Source organism: Salvelinus namaycush, chromosome 8 (assembly GCF_016432855.1).
Source record: "Salvelinus namaycush isolate Seneca chromosome 8, SaNama_1.0, whole genome shotgun sequence".
In the NCBI taxonomy this organism is placed as follows: Eukaryota; Metazoa; Chordata; class Actinopteri; order Salmoniformes; family Salmonidae; genus Salvelinus; species Salvelinus namaycush.
Genome location: NC_052314.1, coordinates 46,970,306 through 46,993,839, shown reverse-complemented (window position 1 = coordinate 46,993,839; position 23,534 = coordinate 46,970,306).

Below are 23,534 nucleotides of genomic sequence, written 5' to 3'. Positions count from 1 at the left end.
TTCATGGTTGCAACTTGCTGAAAATTGTCCATAGTGTTAGTTTCATCTCGACAACCTAGTTCTTCGCACATTTTTACTTACAAATTGCACCAAAGATGTTTTAGTCAAACTTTATAGAAAACTGTTTATACTGGATTTCATGGTTGCAACTTGCTGAAAATTGTCCATTGTGTTCCTATCATCTCGACAACCTAGTTCTTCGCACATTTTTACTTACAAATTGCATCAAACTGTAACGTTTGTCTGGTGGTGTATGAACGGACCAAGGCGCAGCGGGTGATGAATACATAATGATTTATTTCAAAAACAGACGAAACACTGACAAAACACTAGAACAAACTACAAAACAATAAACGAAGGCAACAGACCTGAAACAAACGAACTTACATATAGACGAAGGACGCAAGAACAGGAACAGACTACCTAAAACGAACGAACAAACGAAACAGTCCCATGTGGATTACACAGACACAGGAACAATCACCCACAAACAAACAGTGTGAAAACACCTACCTTAATATGGCTCTCAATCAGAGGAAATGAAAACCACCTGCCTCTAATTGAGAGCCATATCAGGTCACCCTATTAACCAACATAGAAACACATAACATAGACTACCCACCCAAACTCACGCCCTGACCGTCAAACACATACAAAATAACAGAAAACAGGTCAGGAACGTGACAGAACCCCCCCCTCAAGGTGCGAACTCCGGGCGCACCCCTAAAACTCAAGGGGAGGGTCTGGGTGGGCATCTGTCCGCGGTGGCGGCTCCGGCGGTGGACGAGGACACCACTCCACCGCTGTCTTTGTCCCCCTCCTTAGCGTCCTTTGAGTGGCGACCCTCGCCCCCGACCATGGTCCAGGAACCCTCACTAAGGCCCCTCCTACATAGAGGAGACAACTCAGGAACGAGAGGTAGCTCAGGACAGAGAGGTAGCTCCGGACTGAGTGGCAGTTCCGGACTGAGTGGCAGCTCCGGACTGAGTGGCAGCTCCGGACTGAGTGGCAGCTCCGGACTGAGTGGCAGCTCCGGACTGAATGGCAGCTCCGGACTGGGTGACCGCTCATGACTGGAGGGCAGCTCATGACTGGAGGGCAGCTCATGACTGTAGGGCAGCTCATGACTGTAGGGCAGCTCATGACTGTAGGGCAGCTCATGACTGTAGGGCAACTCATGACTGTAGGGCAACTCATGACTGTAGGGCAACTCATGACTGTAGGGCAACTCATGACTGTAGGGCAACTCATGACTGGAGGGCAGCTCCTGACTGGAGGGCAGCTCCTGACTGGAGGGCAGCTCCTGACTGGAGGGCAGCTCATGACTGGAGGGTAGCTCATGACTGGAGGGCAGCTCATGACTGGAGGGCAGCTCATGACTGGAGGGCAGCTCATGACTGGAGGGCAGCTCATGACTGTAGGGCAGCTCTGGCAGCTCCTGACTGGCTGGCGTCTCTGGCAGCTCCTGACTGGCTGGCGTCTCTGGCAGCTCCTGACTGGCTGGCGTCTCTGGCAGCTCCTGACTGGCTGGCGTCTCTGGCAGCTCCTGACTGGCTGGCGTCTCTGGCAGCTCCTGACTGGCTGGCGGCTCTGGCAGCTCCTGACTGGCTGGCGGCTCTGGCAGCTCCTGACTGATGGACGGCTCTAGCGGCTCCTGACTGACGGACGGCTCTAATGGCTCGGGACAGACGGGCGGCTCTATTGGCTCGTGGCAGACGGATGACTCAGATGGCGCTGGGCAGACAGATGGCTCAGACGGCGCTGGGCAGACGGATGGCTCAGACGGCGCTGGGCAGACGGATGACTCAGACGGCGCTGGGCAGACGGATGGTTCAGACGGCGCTGGGCAGACAGATGGCTCAGACGGCGCTGGGCAGACGGATGGCTCAGACGGCACTGGGCAGACGGATGGCTCAGACGGCGTTGGGCAGACAGATGGCTCAGACGGTGCTGGGCAGACAGATGGCTCAGACGGTGCTGGGCAGACAGATGGCTCAGACGGTGCTGGGCAGACGAGCAGTGCAGGCGGCGTTGGGCAGACAGCCGACTCTGACCTGCTGAGGCGCACAGTAGGCCTGGTGCGTGGTGCCGGAACTGGTGGTACCGGACTGGAGACACGCACCTCAAGGCTAGTGCGGGGAGCAGGAACAGGGCACACTGGACTCTCGATGCGCACTATAGGCCTGGTGCGTGGTACCGGAACTGGAGGTACCGGGCTGAGGGCACGCACCTCAGGGCGAGTGCGGGGAGAAGGAACAGTGCGTACAGGGCTCTGGAGACGCACAGGAGGCTTGATGCGTGGTGCCGAAACTGGAGGCACTGAGCTTGAGACACGCACCACAGGGAGAGTGCGTGGAGGAGGAACAGGGCTCTGGAGACGCACTGGAAGCCTGGTGCGTGGTGTAGGCACTGGTGGTACTGAGCTGGGGCGGGAAGGTGGCGCCGGATATACCGGACCGTGCAGGCGTACTGGCTCCTTTGAGCACTGAGCCTGCCCAACCTTACCTGGTTGCATGCTCCCCGTAGCCCGTCCAGTGCGGGGAGGTGGAATAACCCGCACTGGGCTGTGTTGGCGAACCGGGGACACCATGCGTAAGGCTGGTGCCATGTACACCGGCCCGAGGAGACGTACTGGAGGCCAGATATGTTGAGCCGGCTTCATGGCACTTGGCTCAATGCTCACTCTAGCCCGGCTAGTGCGGGGAGGTGGAATAACCCGCACCGGGCTATGAACACGTACAGGAGACACCATGCGCTCTACTGCGTAACACGGTGTCTGCCCGTACTCTCGCTCTCTACGGTAAGCCCGGGAAGTTGGCGCAGGTGTCCTACCTGACTTCGCGACACTACCCTTTAGCCCCCCCCCCCAAGAAATTTTTGGGTTGTACTTGCGGGCTTCCAGCCTTGCTTCCGTGCTGCCTCCTCATATCGTCGCCTCTCCGCTTTAGATGCCTCCAGCTCCGCCTTGGGACGGCGACACTCCTCTGGCTCTGCCCAGGGTCCTTCTCCGTCCAGAATCTCTTCCCATGTCCATTCCTCCTTGACCCACTGCTGCTGTCGCTGCTGTCCGTTAACCCGCTGCTTGATCCGGGTTTGGTGGGTGATTCTGTAACGTTCGTCTGGTGGTGTATGAACGGACCAAGGTGCAGCGGGTGATGAATACATAATGATTTATTTCAAAAACAGACGAAACACTGACAAAACACTAGAACAAACTACAAAACAATAAACGAAGGCAACAGACCTGAAACAAACAAACTTACATATAGACGAAGGACGCAAGAACAGGAACAGACTACCTAAAACGAACGAACAAACGAAACAGTCCCATGTGGATTACACAGACACAGGAACAATCACCCACAAACAAACAGTGTGAAAACACCTACCTTAATATGGCTCTCAATCAGAGGAAATGAAAACCACCTGCCTCTAATTGAGAGCCATATCAGGTCACCCTATTAACCAACATAGAAACACATAACATAGACTACCCACCCAAACTCACGCCCTGACCGTCAAACACATACAAAATAACAGAAAACAGGTCAGGAACGTGACACAAACATGTTTTAGTCCCACTTTATTGAAAACGGTTTATAACTACATTTCATGGTTGCAACTTGCTGAAAATTGTCCATAGTGTTAGTTTCATCTCGACTATCCAGTACTGCACTTGATTTTACTTACCAATTGCATCAAACATGTTTTAGACATTGTTTATGGAAAACTCTTTATAACTATATTTTATAACTATATTTCATGGTTGCAACTGGGGCAGTACTGGTTAGTCTAGATGAAAGGAACACAATTTTCAATTTTCAAATTGTCCATAGTGTTCCTTTCATCTTGACTAACCAGTTCTGCCCCAGATGTTACTTACCAATTGCATCAAACATGTTTTAGACCTTGTTTATGGAAAACTGTTTATAATGTTTATAACTATATTTCATGGTTGCAACTTGCTGAAAATTGTCCATAGTGTTCCTATCATCTCGACAACCTAGTTCTTCACACATTTTTACTTACAAATTGCATCAAACATGTTTTAGACCTACTTTATAGAAAACTGTTTATAACTATATTTCATGGTTGCAACTTGCTGAAAATTGCACAGTGTTCCTATCATCTCGACTACCCAGTACTGCACACATTTTTACTTACATATTGCATCGAACATGTTTTAGGACTTGTTTATGGAAAACTGTTTATAACTGTATTTTATGGTTGCAACTTGCTGAAAATTGTCCATAGCGTTCCTATCATCTCGACAACCTAGTTCTTCGCATATTTTTACTTACAAATTACATCAAACATGTTTTAGTCCTAGATTATAGAAAACTGTTTATAACTATATTTCATGGTTTCAACTTGCTGAAAATTGTCCATAGTGTTCCTATCATCTCGACTACCCAGTACAGCACACATTTTTACTTACAAATTACATCAAACAGTTTTAGACCTTGTTTTTGGAAAACTGTTTATAACTACATTTCATGGTTGCAACATGCTGAAAATTGTCCATACTGTTCCTATCATCTCGATTACACAGTACTGCACACATTTTTACTTACAAATTGCATCGAACATATTTTAGACCTTGTTTATGGAAAACTGTTTATAACTATATTTCATGGTTGCAACTTGCTGAAAATTGTCCACAGTGTTCCTATCATCTCGATTACACAGTACTGCACTTGATTTTACTTACATATTGCATCGAACATGTTTTAGAACTTGTTTATGGGAAACTGTTTATAACTATATTTCATGGCTGCACCTTGCTGAAAATTGTCCATAGTGCTCCTATCATCTCGACTACCCAGTCCTGCACACATTTTTACTTACAAATTGCATCGAACATGTTTTAGACCTTGTTTATGGAAAACTGTTTAAAACTATATTTGATGGTTACGACTTGCTGAAAATGTCCATAGTGTTCCTATCAACTCGATTAAACTGTACTGCACACATTTTTACTTACAAATTGCATCGAACATGTTTTAGACATTGTTTATGGAAAACTGTTTATAACTATATTTCATTGTTGCAACTTGCTGAAAATTGTCCATAGTGTTAGTTTCATCTCGACAACCTAGTTCTTTGCACATTTTTACTTACAAATTGCATCAAAGATGTTTTAGTCCAACTTTATAGAAAACTGTTTATAACTGGATTTCATGGTTGCAACTTGCTGAAAATTGTCCATAGTGTTCCTATCATCTCGACAACCTAGTTCTTCGCACATTTTTACTTACAAATTGCATCAAACATGTTTTAGTCCCACTTTATTGAAAACGGTTTATAACTACATTTCATGGTTGCAACTTGCTGAAAATTGTCCATAGTGTTAGTTTCATCTCGACTATCCAGTACTGAACTTGATTTTACTTACCAATTGCATCAAACATGTTTTAGACATTGTTTATGGAAAACTCCTTATAACTATATTTTATAACTATATTTCATGGTTGCAACTGGGGCAGTACTGGTTAGTCGAGATGAAAGGAACACAATTTTAAATTTTCAAATTGTCCATAGTGTTCCTTTCATCTCGACTAACCAGTACTGCCCCAGATGTTACTTACCAATTGTATCAAACATGTTTTAGACCTTGTTTATGGAAAACTGTTTATAATGTTTATAACTATATTTCATGGTTGCAACTTGCTGAAAATTGTCCATAGTGTTCCTATCATCTCGACAACCTAGTTATTCACACATTGTTACTTACAAATTGCATCAAACATGTTTTAGACCTACTTTATAGAAAACTGTTTATAACTATATTTCATGGTTGCAACTTGCTGAAAATTGTCCATAGTGTTCCTATCATCTCGACAACCTAGTTCTTCACACATTTTTACTTACAAATTGCATCAAACCTGTTTTAGACCTACTTTATAGAAAACTGTTTATAACTATATTTCATGGTTGCAACTTGCTGAAAATTGTACAGTGTTCCTATCATCTCGACTACCCAGTACTGCACACATTTTTACATACATATTGCATCGAACATGTTTTAGAACTTGTTTATGGAAAACTGTTTATAACTATATTTCATGGTTGCAACTTGCTGAAAATTGTCCATAGTGTTCCTATCATCTCGACAACCTAGTTCTTCGCATATTTTTACTTACAAATTACATCAAACATGTTTTAGACCTACTTTATAGAAAACTGTTTATAACTATATTTCATGGTTGCAACTTGCTGACAAATGTACAGTGTTCCTATCATCTCGACTACCCAGTACTGAACACATTTTTACTTACATATTGCATCGAACATGTTTTAGGACTTGTTTATGTAAAACTGTTTATAACTGTATTTTATGGTTGCAACTTGCTGAAAATTGTCCATAGCGTTCCTATCATCTCGACAACCTAGTTCTTCGCATATTTTTACTTACAAATTACATCAAACATGTTTTAGTCCTAGTTTATAAAAAACTGTTTATAACTATATTTCATGGTTTCAACTTGCTGAAAATTGTCCATAGTGTTCCTATCATCTCGACTACCCAGTACTGCACACATTTTTACTTACAAATTACATCAAACAGTTTTAGACCTTGTTTTTGGAAAAGTGTTTATAACTACATTTCATGGTTGCAACATGCTGAAAATTGTCCATACTGTTCCTATCATCTCGATTACACAGTAATGCACACATTTTTACTTACAAATTGCATCAAACATGTTTTAGACCTTGTTTATGGAAAACTGTTTATAACTATATTTCATGGTTGCAACTTGCTGAAAATTGTCCACAGTGTTCCTATCATCTCGATTACACAGTACTGCACTTGATTTTACTTACATATTGCATCGAACATGTTTTAGAACTTGTTTATGGAAAACTGTTTATAACTATATTTCATGGTTGCACCTTGCTGAAAATTGTCCATAGTGCTTCTATCATCTCGACTACCCAGTCCTGCACACATTTTTACTTACAAATTGCATCGAACATGTTTTAGACCTTGTTTATGGAAAACTGTTTAAAACTATATTTGATGGTTACGACTTGCTGAAAATTTCCATAGTGTTCCTATCATCTCGATTAAACTGTACTGCACACATTTTTACTTACAAATTGCATCGAACATGTTTTAGACATTGTTTATGGAAAACTGTTTATAACTATATTTCATTGTTGCAACTTGCTGAAAATTGTCCATAGTGTTCGTTTCATCTCGGCAACCTAGTTCTTTGCACATTTTTACTTACAAATTGCATCAAAGATGTTTTAGTCCAACTTTATAGAAAACTGTTTATAACTGGATTTCATGGTTGCAACTTGCTGAAAATTGTCCATAGTGTTCCTATCATCTCGACAACCTAGTTCTTCGCACATTTTTACTTACAAATTACATCAAACATGTTTTAGTCCCAATTTATTGAAAACGGTTTATAAGTACATTTCATGGTTGCAACTTGCTGAAAATTGTCCATAGTGTTAGTTTCATCTCGACTATCCAGTACTGAACTTGATTTTACTTACCAATTGCATCAAACATGTTTTAGACATTGTTTATGGAAAACTCCTTATAACTATATTTTATAACTATATTTCATGGTTGCAACTGGGGCAGTACTGGTTAGTCGAGATGAAAGGAACACAATTTTAAATTTTCAAATTGTCCATAGTGTTCCTTTCATCTCGACTAACCAGTACTGCCCCAGATGTTACTTACCAATTGCATCAAACATGTTTTAGACCTTGTTTATGGAAAACTGTTTATAATGTTTATAACTATATTTCATGGTTGCAACTTGCTGAAAATTGTCCATAGTGTTCCTATCATCTCGACAACCTAGTTCTTCACACATTTTTACTTACAAATTGCATCAAACATGTTTTAGACCTACTTTATAGAAAACTGTTTATAACTATATTTCATGGTTGCAACTTGCTGACAAATGTACAGTGTTCCTATCATCTCGACTACCCAGTACTGAACACATTTTTACTTACATATTGCATCGAACATGTTTTAGGACTTGTTTATGGAAAACTGTTTATAACTATATTTCATGGTTGCAACTTGCTGACAAATGTACAGTGTTCCTATCATCTCGACTACCCAGTACTGAACACATTTTTACTTACATATTGCATCGAACATGTTTTAGGACTTGTTTATGGAAAACTGTTTATAACTATATTTCATGGTTGCAACTTGCTGAAAATTGTCCACAGTGTTCCTATCATCTCGATTACACAGTACTGCACACATTTTTACTTACAAATGACATCAAACAGTTTTAGACCTTGTTTTTGGAAAACTGTTTATAACTACATTTCATGGTTGCAACATGCTGAAAATTGTCCATACTGTTCCTATCATCTTGATTACACAGTACTGCACACATTTTTACTTACAAATTGCATCAAACATGTTTTAGACCTTGTTTATGGAAAACTGTTTATAACTATATTTCATGGTTGCAACTTGCTGAAAATTGGCCATAGTGTTCCTATCATCTCGACAACCTAGTTCTTCACACATTTTTACTTACAAATTGCATCAAACATGTTTTAGACCTACTTTATAGAAAACGGTTTATAACTATATTTCATGGTTGCAACTTGCTGAAAATTGTACAGTGTTCCTATCATCTCGACTACCCAGTACTGCACACATTTTTACTTACATATTGCATCGAACATGTTTTAGAACTTGTTTATGGAAAACTGTTTATAACTGTATTTTATGGTTGCAACTTGCTGAAAATTGTCCATAGCGTTCCTATCATCTCGACAACCTAGTTCTTCGCATATTTTTACTTACAAATTACATCAAACATGTTTTAGTCCTAGTTTATAAAAAACTGTTTATAACTATATTTCATGGTTTCAACTTGCTGAAAATTGTCCATAGTGTTCCTATCATCTCGACTACCCAGTACTGCACACATTTTTACTTACAAATTACATCAAACAGTTTTAGACCTTGTTTTTGGAATACTGTTTATAACTACATTTCATGGTTGCAACATGCTGAAAATTGTCCATACTGTTCCTATCATCTTGATTACACAGTACTGCACACATTTTTACTTACAAATCGCATCAAACATGTTTTAGACCTTGTTTATGGAAAACTGTTTATAACTATATTTCATGGTTGCAACTTGCTGAAAATTGTCCATACTGTTCCTATCATCTTGATTACACAGTACTGCACACATTTTTACTTACAAATTGCATCAAACATGTTTTAGACCTTGTTTATGGAAAACTGTTTATAACTATATTTCATGGTTGCAACTTGCTGAAAATTGGCCATAGTGTTCCTATCATCTCGACAACCTAGTTCTTCACACATTTTTACTTACAAATTGCATCAAACATGTTTTAGACCTACTTTATAGAAAACGGTTTATAACTATATTTCATGGTTGCAACTTGCTGAAAATTGTACAGTGTTCCTATCATCTCGACTACCCAGTACTGCACACATTTTTACTTACATATTGCATCGAACATGTTTTAGAACTTGTTTATGGAAAACTGTTTATAACTGTATTTCATGGTTGCAACTTGCTGAAAATTGTCCATAGTGTTCCTATCATCTCGACAACCTAGTTCTTCACACATTTTTACTTACAAATTGCATCAAACCTGTTTTAGACCTACTTTATAGAAAACTGTTTATAACTATATTTCATGGTTGCAACTTGCTGAAAATTGTACAGTGTTCCTATCATCTCGACTACCCAGTACTGCACACATTTTTACATACATATTGCATCGAACATGTTTTAGAACTTGTTTATGGAAAACTGTTTATAACTATATTTCATGGTTGCAACTTGCTGAAAATTGTCCATAGTGTTCCTATCATCTCGACAACCTAGTTCTTCGCATATTTTTACTTACAAATTACATCAAACATGTTTTAGACCTACTTTATAGAAAACTGTTTATAACTATATTTCATGGTTGCAACTTGCTGACAAATGTACAGTGTTCCTATCATCTCGACTACCCAGTACTGAACACATTTTTACTTACATATTGCATCGAACATGTTTTAGGACTTGTTTATGGAAAACTGTTTATAACTGTATTTTATGGTTGCAACTTGCTGAAAATTGTCCATAGCGTTCCTATCATCTCGACAACCTAGTTCTTCGCATATTTTTACTTACAAATTACATCAAACATGTTTTAGTCCTAGTTTATAAAAAACTGTTTATAACTATATTTCATGGTTTCAACTTGCTGAAAATTGTCCATAGTGTTCCTATCATCTCGACTACCCAGTACTGCACACATTTTTACTTACAAATTACATCAAACAGTTTTAGACCTTGTTTTTGGAAAAGTGTTTATAACTACATTTCATGGTTGCAACATGCTGAAAATTGTCCATACTGTTCCTATCATCTCGATTACACAGTAATGCACACATTTTTACTTACAAATTGCATCAAACATGTTTTAGACCTTGTTTATGGAAAACTGTTTATAACTATATTTCATGGTTGCAACTTGCTGAAAATTGTCCACAGTGTTCCTATCATCTCGATTACACAGTACTGCACTTGATTTTACTTACATATTGCATCGAACATGTTTTAGAACTTGTTTATGGAAAACTGTTTATAACTATATTTCATGGTTGCACCTTGCTGAAAATTGTCCATAGTGCTTCTATCATCTCGACTACCCAGTCCTGCACACATTTTTACTTACAAATTGCATCGAACATGTTTTAGACCTTGTTTATGGAAAACTGTTTAAAACTATATTTGATGGTTACGACTTGCTGAAAATTTCCATAGTGTTCCTATCATCTCGATTAAACTGTACTGCACACATTTTTACTTACAAATTGCATCGAACATGTTTTAGACATTGTTTATGGAAAACTGTTTATAACTATATTTCATTGTTGCAACTTGCTGAAAATTGTCCATAGTGTTCGTTTCATCTCGGCAACCTAGTTCTTTGCACATTTTTACTTACAAATTGCATCAAAGATGTTTTAGTCCAACTTTATAGAAAACTGTTTATAACTGGATTTCATGGTTGCAACTTGCTGAAAATTGTCCATAGTGTTCCTATCATCTCGACAACCTAGTTCTTCGCACATTTTTACTTACAAATTACATCAAACATGTTTTAGTCCCAATTTATTGAAAACGGTTTATAAGTACATTTCATGGTTGCAACTTGCTGAAAATTGTCCATAGTGTTAGTTTCATCTCGACTATCCAGTACTGAACTTGATTTTACTTACCAATTGCATCAAACATGTTTTAGACATTGTTTATGGAAAACTCCTTATAACTATATTTTATAACTATATTTCATGGTTGCAACTGGGGCAGTACTGGTTAGTCGAGATGAAAGGAACACAATTTTAAATTTTCAAATTGTCCATAGTGTTCCTTTCATCTCGACTAACCAGTACTGCCCCAGATGTTACTTACCAATTGCATCAAACATGTTTTAGACCTTGTTTATGGAAAACTGTTTATAATGTTTATAACTATATTTCATGGTTGCAACTTGCTGAAAATTGTCCATAGTGTTCCTATCATCTCGACAACCTAGTTCTTCACACATTTTTACTTACAAATTGCATCAAACATGTTTTAGACCTACTTTATAGAAAACTGTTTATAACTATATTTCATGGTTGCAACTTGCTGACAAATGTACAGTGTTCCTATCATCTCGACTACCCAGTACTGAACACATTTTTACTTACATATTGCATCGAACATGTTTTAGGACTTGTTTATGGAAAACTGTTTATAACTATATTTCATGGTTGCAACTTGCTGACAAATGTACAGTGTTCCTATCATCTCGACTACCCAGTACTGAACACATTTTTACTTACATATTGCATCGAACATGTTTTAGGACTTGTTTATGGAAAACTGTTTATAACTATATTTCATGGTTGCAACTTGCTGAAAATTGTCCACAGTGTTCCTATCATCTCGATTACACAGTACTGCACACATTTTTACTTACAAATGACATCAAACAGTTTTAGACCTTGTTTTTGGAAAACTGTTTATAACTACATTTCATGGTTGCAACATGCTGAAAATTGTCCATACTGTTCCTATCATCTTGATTACACAGTACTGCACACATTTTTACTTACAAATTGCATCAAACATGTTTTAGACCTTGTTTATGGAAAACTGTTTATAACTATATTTCATGGTTGCAACTTGCTGAAAATTGGCCATAGTGTTCCTATCATCTCGACAACCTAGTTCTTCACACATTTTTACTTACAAATTGCATCAAACATGTTTTAGACCTACTTTATAGAAAACGGTTTATAACTATATTTCATGGTTGCAACTTGCTGAAAATTGTACAGTGTTCCTATCATCTCGACTACCCAGTACTGCACACATTTTTACTTACATATTGCATCGAACATGTTTTAGAACTTGTTTATGGAAAACTGTTTATAACTGTATTTTATGGTTGCAACTTGCTGAAAATTGTCCATAGCGTTCCTATCATCTCGACAACCTAGTTCTTCGCATATTTTTACTTACAAATTACATCAAACATGTTTTAGTCCTAGTTTATAAAAAACTGTTTATAACTATATTTCATGGTTTCAACTTGCTGAAAATTGTCCATAGTGTTCCTATCATCTCGACTACCCAGTACTGCACACATTTTTACTTACAAATTACATCAAACAGTTTTAGACCTTGTTTTTGGAATACTGTTTATAACTACATTTCATGGTTGCAACATGCTGAAAATTGTCCATACTGTTCCTATCATCTTGATTACACAGTACTGCACACATTTTTACTTACAAATCGCATCAAACATGTTTTAGACCTTGTTTATGGAAAACTGTTTATAACTATATTTCATGGTTGCAACTTGCTGAAAATTGTCCACAGTGTTCCTATCATCTCGATTACACAGTACTGCACACATTTTTACTTACAAATTACATCAAACAGTTTTAGACCTTGTTTTTGGAAAACTGTTTATAACTACATTTCATGGTTGCAACATGCTGAAAATTGTCCATAGTGTTCCTATCATCTCGATTACACAGTACTGCACACATTTTTACTTACAAATTGCATCAAACATGTTTTAGACCTTGTTTATGGAAAACTGTTTATAACTATATTTCATGGTTGCAACTTGCTGAAAATTGTCCATAGTGTTCCTATCATCTCGACAACCTAGTTCTTCACACATTTTTACTTACAAATTGCATCAAACATGTTTTAGATCTACTTTATAGAAAACTGTTTATAACTATATTTCATGGTTGCAACTTGCTGAAAATTGTACAGTGTTCCTATCATCTCGACTACCCAGTACTGCACACATTTTTACTTACATATTGCATCGAACATGTTTTAGAACTTGTTTATGGAAAACTGTTTATAACTATATTTCATGGTTGCAACATGCTGAAAATTGTCCATACTGTTCCTATCATCTCGATTACACAGTACTGCACACATTTTTACTTACAAATTGCATCAAACATGTTTTAGACCTTGTTTATGGAAAACTGTTTATAACTATATTTCATGGTTGCAACTTGCTGAAAATTGTACAGTGTTCCTATCATCTCGACTACCCAGTACTGCACACATTTTTACTTACATATTGCATCGAACATGTTTTAGAACTTGTTTATGGAAAACTGTTTATAACCATATTTCATGGTTGTAACTTGCTGAAAATTGTCCATAGTGTTCATTTCATCTCGACTACCAAGTACTGCAATAGATTTTACTTACCAATTGCATCGAACATGTTTTAGACCTCATTTTTGGAAAACTGTTTATAACTGTATTTTATGGTTGCAACTTGCTGAAAATGTTCCATAGTGTTCCTATCATCTCGACAACCTAGTTCTTCGCACATTTTTACTTACAAATTGCATCAAAGATGTTTTAGTCCAACTTTATAGAAAACTGTTTATAACTATATTTCATGGTTGCAACTTGCTGAAAATGTTCCATATGTTCCAAAATGTTCTATCATCTCGACAACCTAGTTCTTCGCATATTTTTACTTACAAATTACATCAAACATGTTTTAGACCTACTTTATAGAAAACTGTTTATAACTATATTTCATGGTTGCAACTTGCTGAAAAATGTACAGTGTACCTATCATCTCGACTACCCAGTACTGCACACATTTTTACTTACATATTGCATCGAACATGTTTTAGGACTTGTTTATGGAAAACTGGTTAGAACTATGTTTCATGGTTGCAACTTGCTGAAAATTGTCCATAGTGTTCCTATCATCTCGACTACCCAGTCCTGCACACATTTTTACTTACAAATTGCATCGAACATGTTTTAGACATTGTTTATGGAAAACTGTTTATAACTATATTTCATGGTTGCAACTTGCTGAAAATTGTCCATAGTGTTAGTTTCATCTCGACAACCTAGTTCTTCGCACATTTTTACTTACAAATTGCACCAAAGATGTTTTAGTCAAACTTTATAGAAAACTGTTTATACTGGATTTCATGGTTGCAACTTGCTGAAAATTGTCCATTGTGTTCCTATCATCTCGACAACCTAGTTCTTCGCACATTTTTACTTACAAATTGCATCAAACTGTAACGTTTGTCTGGTGGTGTATGAACGGACCAAGGCGCAGCGGGTGATGAATACATAATGATTTATTTCAAAAACAGACGAAACACTGACAAAACACTAGAACAAACTACAAAACAATAAACGAAGGCAACAGACCTGAAACAAACGAACTTACATATAGACGAAGGACGCAAGAACAGGAACAGACTACCTAAAACGAACGAACAAACGAAACAGTCCCATGTGGATTACACAGACACAGGAACAATCACCCACAAACAAACAGTGTGAAAACACCTACCTTAATATGGCTCTCAATCAGAGGAAATGAAAACCACCTGCCTCTAATTGAGAGCCATATCAGGTCACCCTATTAACCAACATAGAAACACATAACATAGACTACCCACCCAAACTCACGCCCTGACCGTCAAACACATACAAAATAACAGAAAACAGGTCAGGAACGTGACAGAACCCCCCCCTCAAGGTGCGAACTCCGGGCGCACCCCTAAAACTCAAGGGGAGGGTCTGGGTGGGCATCTGTCCGCGGTGGCGGCTCCGGCGGTGGACGAGGACACCACTCCACCACTGTCTTTGTCCCCCTCCTTAGCGTCCTTTGAGTGGCGACCCTCGCCCCCGACCATGGTCCAGGAACCCTCACTAAGGTCCCTCCTACATAGAGGAGACAACTCAGGAACGAGAGGTAGCTCAGGACAGAGAGGTAGCTCAGGACAGAGAGGTAGCTCAGGACAGAGAGGTAGCTCCGGACTAATGGCAGCTCCGGACTGAGTGGCAGCTCCGGACTGAGTGGCAGCTCCGGACTGAGTGGCAGCTCCGGACTGAGTGGCAGCTCCGGACTGAGTGGCAGCTCCGGACTGAATGGCAGCTCCGGACTGAGTGGCAGCTCCGGACTGAGTGGCAGCTCCGGACTGGGTGACCGCTCATGACTGGAGGGCAGCTCATGACTGGAGGGCAGCTCATGACTGTAGGGCAGCTCATGACTGTAGGGCAGCTCATGACTGTAGGGCAGCTCATGACTGTAGGGCAGCTCATGACTTTAGGGCAGCTCATGACTGTAGGGCAACTCATGACTGTAGGGCAACTCATGACTGTAGGGCAACTCATGACTGTAGGGCAACTCATGACTGGAGGGCAGCTCCTGACTGGAGGGCAGCTCCTGACTGGAGGGCAGCTCATGACTGGAAGGCAGCTCATGACTGTAGGGCAGCTCATGACTGGAGGGCAGCTCATGACTGGAGGGCAGCTCATGACTGGAAGGCAGCTCATGACTGTAGGGCAGCTCATGACTGTAGGGCAGCTCATGACTGTAGGGCAGCTCATGACTGTAGGGCAGCTCTGGCAGCTCCTGACTGGCTGGCGTCTCTGGCAGCTCCTGACTGGCTGGCGTCTCTGGCAGCTCCTGACTGGCTGGCGTCTCTGGCAGCTCCTGACTGGCTGGCGTCTCTGGCAGCTCCTGACTGGCTGGCGTCTCTGGCAGCTCCTGACTGGCTGGCGTCTCTGGCAGCTCCTGACTGGCTGGCGTCTCTGGCAGCTCCTGACTGGCTGGCGGCTCTGGCGGCTCCTGACTGACGGACGGCTCTAGCGGCTCCTGACTGACGGACGGCTCTAATGGCTCGGGACAGACGGGCGGCTCTAATGGCTCGTGGCAGACGGATGACTCAGATGGCGCTGGGCAGACAGATGGCACAGATGGCGCTAGGCAGACGGATGGCTCAGACGGCGCTGGGCAGACGGATGGCTCAGACGGCGCTGGGCAGACGGATGACTCAGACGGCGCTGGGCAGACGGATGGCTCAGACGGCGCTGGGCAGACGGATGGCTCAGACGGCGCTGGGCAGACGGATGGCTCAGACGGCACTGGGCAGACAGATGGCTCAGACGGCGTTGGGCAGACAGATGGCTCAGACGGTGCTGGGCAGACAGATGGCTCAGACGGTGCTGGGCAGACAGATGGCTCAGACGGTGCTGGGCAGACGAGCAGTGCAGGCGGCGTTGGGCAGACAGCCGACTCTGACCTGCTGAGGCGCACAGTAGGCCTGGTGCGTGGTGCCGGAACTGGTGGTACCGGACTGGAGACACGCACCTCAAGGCTAGTGCGGGGAGCAGGAACAGGGCACACTGGACTCTCGATGCGCACTATAGGCCTGGTGCGTGGTACCGGAACTGGAGGTACCGGGCTGAGGGCACGCACCTCAGGGCGAGTGCGGGGAGAAGGAACAGTGCGTACAGGGCTCTGGAGACGCACAGGAGGCTTGATGCGTGGTGCCGAAACTGGAGGCACTGAGCTTGAGACACGCACCACAGGGAGAGTGCGTGGAGGAGGAACAGGGCTCTGGAGACGCACTGGAAGCCTGGTGCGTGGTGTAGGCACTGGTGGTACTGAGCTGGGGCGGGAAGGTGGCGCCGGATATACCGGACCGTGCAGGCGTACTGGCTCCTTTGAGCACTGAGCCTGCCCAACCTTACCTGGTTGCATGCTCCCCGTAGCCCGTCCAGTGCGGGGAGGTGGAATAACTCACACTGGGCTGTGCTGGCGAACCGGGGACACCATGCGTAAGGCTGGTGCCATGTACACCGGCCCGAGGAGACGTACTGGAGGCCAGATATGTTGAGCCGGCTTCATGGCACTTGGCTCAATGCTCACTCTAGCCCGGCTAGTGCGGGGAGGTGGAATAACCCGCACCGGGCTATGAACACGTACAGGAGACACCATGCGCTCTACTGCGTAACACGGTGTCTGCCCGTACTCTCGCTCTCCACGGTAAGCCCGGGAAGTAGGCGCAGGTCTCCTACCTGACTTCGCCACACTACCCTTTAGCCCCCCCCCCCAAGAAATTTTTGGGTTGTACTTGCGGGCTTCCAGCCTTGCTTCCGTGCTGCCTCCTCATATCGTCGCCTCTCCGCTTTAGATGCCTCCAGCTCCGCCTTGGGACGGCGACACTCCTCTGGCTCTGCCCAGGGTCCTTCTCCGTCCAGAATCTCTTCCCATGTCCATTCCTCCTTGACCCACTGCTGCTGTCGCTGCTGTCCGTTAACCCGCTGCTTGATCCGGGTTTGGTGGGTGATTCTGTAACGTTCGTCTGGTGGTGTATGAACGGACCAAGGCGCAGCGGGTGATGAATACATAATGATTTATTTCAAAAACAGACGAAACACTGACAAAACACTAGAACAAACTACAAAACAATAAACGAAGGCAACAGACCTGAAACAAACGAACTTACATATAGACGAAGGACGCAAGAACAGGAACAGACTACCTAAAACGAACGAACAAACGAAACAGTCCCATGTGGATTACACAGACACAGGAACAATCACCCACAAACAAACAGTGTGAAAACACCTACCTTAATATGGCTCTCAATCAGAGGAAATGAAAACCACCTGCCTCTAATTGAGAGCCATATCAGGTCACCCTATTAACCAACATAGAAACACATAACATAGACTACCCACCCAAACTCACGCCCTGACCGTCAAACACATACAAAATAACAGAAAACAGGTCAGGAACGTGACAGAACCCCCCCCTCAAGGTGCGAACTCCGGGCGCACCCCTAAAACTCAAGGGGAGGGTCTGGGTGGGCATCTGTCCGCGGTGGCGGCTCCGGCGGTGGACGAGGACACCACTCCACCACTGTCTTTGTCCCCCTCCTTAGCGTCCTTTGAGTGGCGACCCTCGCCCCCGACCATGGTCCAGGAACCCTCACTAAGGCCCCTCCTACATAGAGGAGACAACTCAGGAACGAGAGGTAGCTCAGGACAGAGAGGTAGCTAAGGACAGAGAGGTAGCTCAGGACAGAGAGGTAGCTCCGGACTAATGGCAGCTCCGGACTGAGTGGCAGCTCCGGACTGAGTGGCAGCTCCGGACTGAGTGGCAGCTCCGGACTGAGTGGCAGCTCCGGACTGAGTGGCAGCTCCGGACTGAATGGCAGCTCCGGAATGAGTGGCAGCTCCGGACTGAATGGCAGCTCCGGATTGGGTGACCGCTCATGACTGGAGGGCAGCTCATGACTGGAGGGCAGCTCATGACTGGAGGGCAGCTCATGACTGTAGGGCAGCTCATGACTGTAGGGCAGCTCATGACTGTAGGGCAACTCATGACTGTAGGGCAACTCATGACTGTAGGGCAACTCATGACTGTAGGGCAACTCATGACTGTAGGGCAACTCATGACTGTAGGGCAACTCATGACTGGAGGGCAGCTCCTGACTGGAGGGCAGCTCCTGACTGGAGGGCAGCTCATGACTGGAGGGCAGCTCATGACTGGAGGGCAGCTCATGACTGGAGGGCAGCTCATGACTGTAGGGCAGCTCATGACTGTAGGGCAGCTCATGACTGTAGGGCAGCTCTGGCAGCTCCTGACTGGCTGGCGTCTCTGGCAGCTCCTGACTGGCTGGCGTCTCTGGCAGCTCCTGACTGGCTGGCGTCTCTGGCAGCTCCTGACTGGCTGGCGTCTCTGGCAGCTCCTGACTGGCTGGCGTCTCTGGCAGCTCCTGACTGGCTGGCGGCTCTGGCAGCTCCTGACTGACGGACGGCTCTAGCGGCTCCTGACTGACGGACGGCTCTAATGGCTCGGGACAGACGGGCGGCTCTAATGGCTCGTGGCAGACGGATGACTCAGATGGCGCTGGGCAGACAGATGGCACAGATGGCGCTAGGCAGACGGATGGCTCAGATGGCGCTGGGCAGACGGATGACTCAGACGGCGCTGGGCAGACGGATGGCTCAGACGGCGCTGGGCAGACGGATGGCTCAGACGGCGCTGGGCAGACGGATGGCTTATACGGCGCTGGGCAGACAGATGGCTCAGACGGCGCTGGGCAGACGGATGGCTTAGACGGCGCTGGGCAGACAGATGGCTCAGACGGCGTTGGGCAGACAGATGGCTCAGACGGTGCTGGGCAGACAGATGGCTCAGACGGTGCTGGGCAGACAGATGGCTCAGACGGTGCTGGGCAGACGAGCAGTGCAGGCGGCGTTGGGCAGACAGCCGACTCTGACCTGCTGAGGCGCACAGTAGGCCTGGTGCGTGGTGCCGGAACTGGTGGTACCGGACTGGAGACACGCACCTCAAGGCTAGTGCGGGGAGCAGGAACAGGGCACACTGGACTCTCGATGCGCACTATAGGCCTGGTGCGTGGTACCGGAACTGGAGGTACCGGGCTGAGGGCACGCACCTCAGGGCGAGTGCGGGGAGAAGGAACAGTGCGTACAGGGCTCTGGAGACGCACAGGAGGCTTGATGCGTGGTGCCGAAACTGGAGGCACTGAGCTTGAGACACGCACCACAGGGAGAGTGCGTGGAGGAGGAACAGGGCTCTGGAGACGCACTGGAAGCCTGGTGCGTGGTGTAGGCACTGGTGGTACTGAGCTGGGGCGGGAAGGTGGCGCCGGATATACCGGACCGTGCAGGCGTACTGGCTCCTTTGAGCACTGAGCCTGCCCAACCTTACCTGGTTGCATGCTCCCCGTAGCCCGTCCAGTGCGGGGAGGTGGAATAACCCGCACTGGGCTGTGTTGGCGAACCGGGGACACCATGCGTAAGGCTGGTGCCATGTACACCGGCCCGAGGAGACGTACTGGAGGCCAGATATGTTGAGCCGGCTTCATGGCACTTGGCTCAATGCTCACTCTAGCCCGGCTAGTGCGGGGAGGTGGAATAACCCGCACCGGGCTATGAACACGTACAGGAGACACCATGCGCTCTACTGCGTAACACGGTGTCTGCCCGTACTCTCGCTCTCCACGGTAAGCCCGGGAAGTTGGCGCAGGTCTCCTACCTGACTTCGCCACACTACCCTTTAGCCCCCCCCCCCAAGAAATTTTTGGGTTGTACTTGCGGGCTTCCAGCCTTGCTTCCGTGCTGCCTCCTCATATCGTCGCCTCTCCGCTTTAGATGCCTCCAGCTCCGCCTTGGGACGGCGACACTCCTCTGGCTCTGCCCAGGGTCCTTCTCCGTCCAGAATCTCTTCCCATGTCCATTCCTCCTTGACCCACTGCTGCTGTCGCTGCTGTCCGTTAACCCGCTGCTTGATCCGGGTTTGGTGGGTGATTCTGTAACGTTCGTCTGGTGGTGTATGAACGGACCAAGGCGCAGCGGGTGATGAATACATAATGATTTATTTCAAAAACAGACGAAACACTGACAAAACACTAGAACAAACTACAAAACAATAAACGAAGGCAACAGACCTGAAACAAACAAACTTACATATAGACGAAGGACGCAAGAACAGGAACAGACTACCTAAAACGAACGAACAAACGAAACAGTCCCATGTGGATTACACAGACACAGGAACAATCACCCACAAACAAACAGTGTGAAAACACCTACCTTAATATGGCTCTCAATCAGAGGAAATGAAAACCACCTGCCTCTAATTGAGAGCCATATCAGGTCACCCTATTAACCAACATAGAAACACATAACATAGACTACCCACCCAAACTCACGCCCTGACCGTCAAACACATACAAAATAACAGAAAACAGGTCAGGAACGTGACACAAACATGTTTTAGTCCCACTTTATTGAAAACAGTTTATAACTACATTTCATGGTTGCAACTTGCTGAAAATTGTCCATAGTGTTAGTTTCATCTCGACTATCCAGTACTGCACTTGATTTTACTTACCAATTGCATCAAACATGTTTTAGACATTGTTTATGGAAAACTCTTTATAACTATATTTTATAACTATATTTCATGGTTGCAACTGGGGCTATACTGGTTCGTCGAGATGAAAGGAACACAATTTTAAATTTTCAAATTGTCCATAGTGTTCCTTTCATCTTGACTAACCAGTTCTGCCCCAGATGTTACTTACCAATTGCATCAAACATGTTTTAGACCTTGTTTATGGAAAACTGTTTATAATGTTTATAACTATATTTCATGGTTGCAACTTGCTGAAAATTGTCCATAGTGTTCCTATCATCTCGACAACCTAGTTCTTCACACATTTTTACTTACAAATTGCATCAAACATGTTTTAGACCTACTTTATAGAAAACTGTTTATAACTATATTTCATGGTTGCAACTTGCTGAAAATTGTACAGTGTTCCTATCATCTCGACTACCCAGTACTGCACACATTTTTACTTACATATTGCATCGAACATGTTTTAGGACTTGTTTATGGAAAACTGTTTATAACTGTATTTTATGGTTGCAACTTGCTGAAAATTGTCCATAGCGTTCCTATCATCTCGACAACCTAGTTCTTCGCATATTTTTACTTACAAATTACATCAAACATGTTTTAGTCCTAGATTATAGAAAACTGTTTATAACTATATTTCATGGTTTCAACTTGCTGAAAATTGTCCATAGTGTTCCTATCATCTCGACTACCCAGTACTGCACACATTTTTACTTACAAATTACATCAAACAGTTTTAGACCTTGTTTTTGGAAAACTGTTTATAACTACATTTCATGGTTGCAACATGCTGAAAATTGTCCATACTGTTCCTATCATCTCGATTACAAAGTACTGCACACATTTTTACTTACAAATTGCATCGAACATATTTTAGACCTTGTTTATGGAAAACTGTTTATAACTATATTTCATGGTTGCAACTTGCTGAAAATTGTCCACAGTGTTCCTATCATCTCGATTACACAGTACTGCACTTGATTTTACTTACATATTGCATCGAACATGTTTTAGAACTTGTTTATGGGAAACTGTTTATAACTATATTTCATGGTTGCACCTTGCTGAAAATTGTCCATAGTGCTCCTATCATCTCGACTACCCAGTCCTGCACACATTTTTACTTACAAATTGCATCGAACATGTTTTAGACCTTGTTTATGGAAAACTGTTTAAAACTATATTTGATGGTTACGACTTGCTGAAAATGTCCATAGTGTTCCTATCATCTCGATTAAACTGTACTGCACACATTTTTACTTACAAATTGCATCGAACATGTTTTAGACATTGTTTATGGAAAACTGTTTATAACTATATTTCATTGTTGCAACTTGCTGAAAATTGTCCATAGTGTTCCTATCATCTCGACAACCTAGTTCTTCGCACATTTTTACTTACAAATTGCATCAAACATGTTTTAGTCCCACTTTATTGAAAACGGTTTATAAATACATTTCATGGTTGCAACTTGCTGAAAATTGTCCATAGTGTTAGTTTCATCTCGACTATCCAGTACTGAACTTGATTTTACTTACCAATTGCATCAAACATGTTTTAGACATTGTTTATGGAAAACTCCTTATAACTATATTTTATAACTATATTTCATGGTTGCAACTGGGGCAGTACTGGTTAGTCGAGATGAAAGGAACACAATTTTAAATTTTCAAATTGTCCATAGTGTTCCTTTCATCTCGACTAACCAGTACTGCCCCAGATGTTACTTACCAATTGTATCAAACATGTTTTAGACCTTGTTTATGGAAAACTGTTTATAATGTTTATAACTATATTTCATGGTTGCAACTTGCTGAAAATTGTCCATAGTGTTCCTATCATCTCGACAACCTAGTTCTTCACACATTTTTACTTACAAATTGCATCAAACATGTTTTAGACCTACTTTATAGAAAACTGTTTATAACTATATTTCATGGTTGCAACTCGCTGAAAATTGTACAGTGTTCCTATCATCTCGACTACCCAGTCCTGCACACATTTTTACTTACATATTGCATCGAACATGTTTTAGAACTTGTTTATGGAAAACTGTTTATAACTATATTTCATGGTTGCAACTTGCTGAAAATTGTCCATAGTGTTCCTATCATCTCGACAACCTAGTTCTTCGCATATTTTTTCTTACAAATTACATCAAACATGTTTTAGTCCTAGTTTATAGAAAACTGTTTATAATACAGAAATAACACTTTTTCATAAACAAGCTCTAAATCATG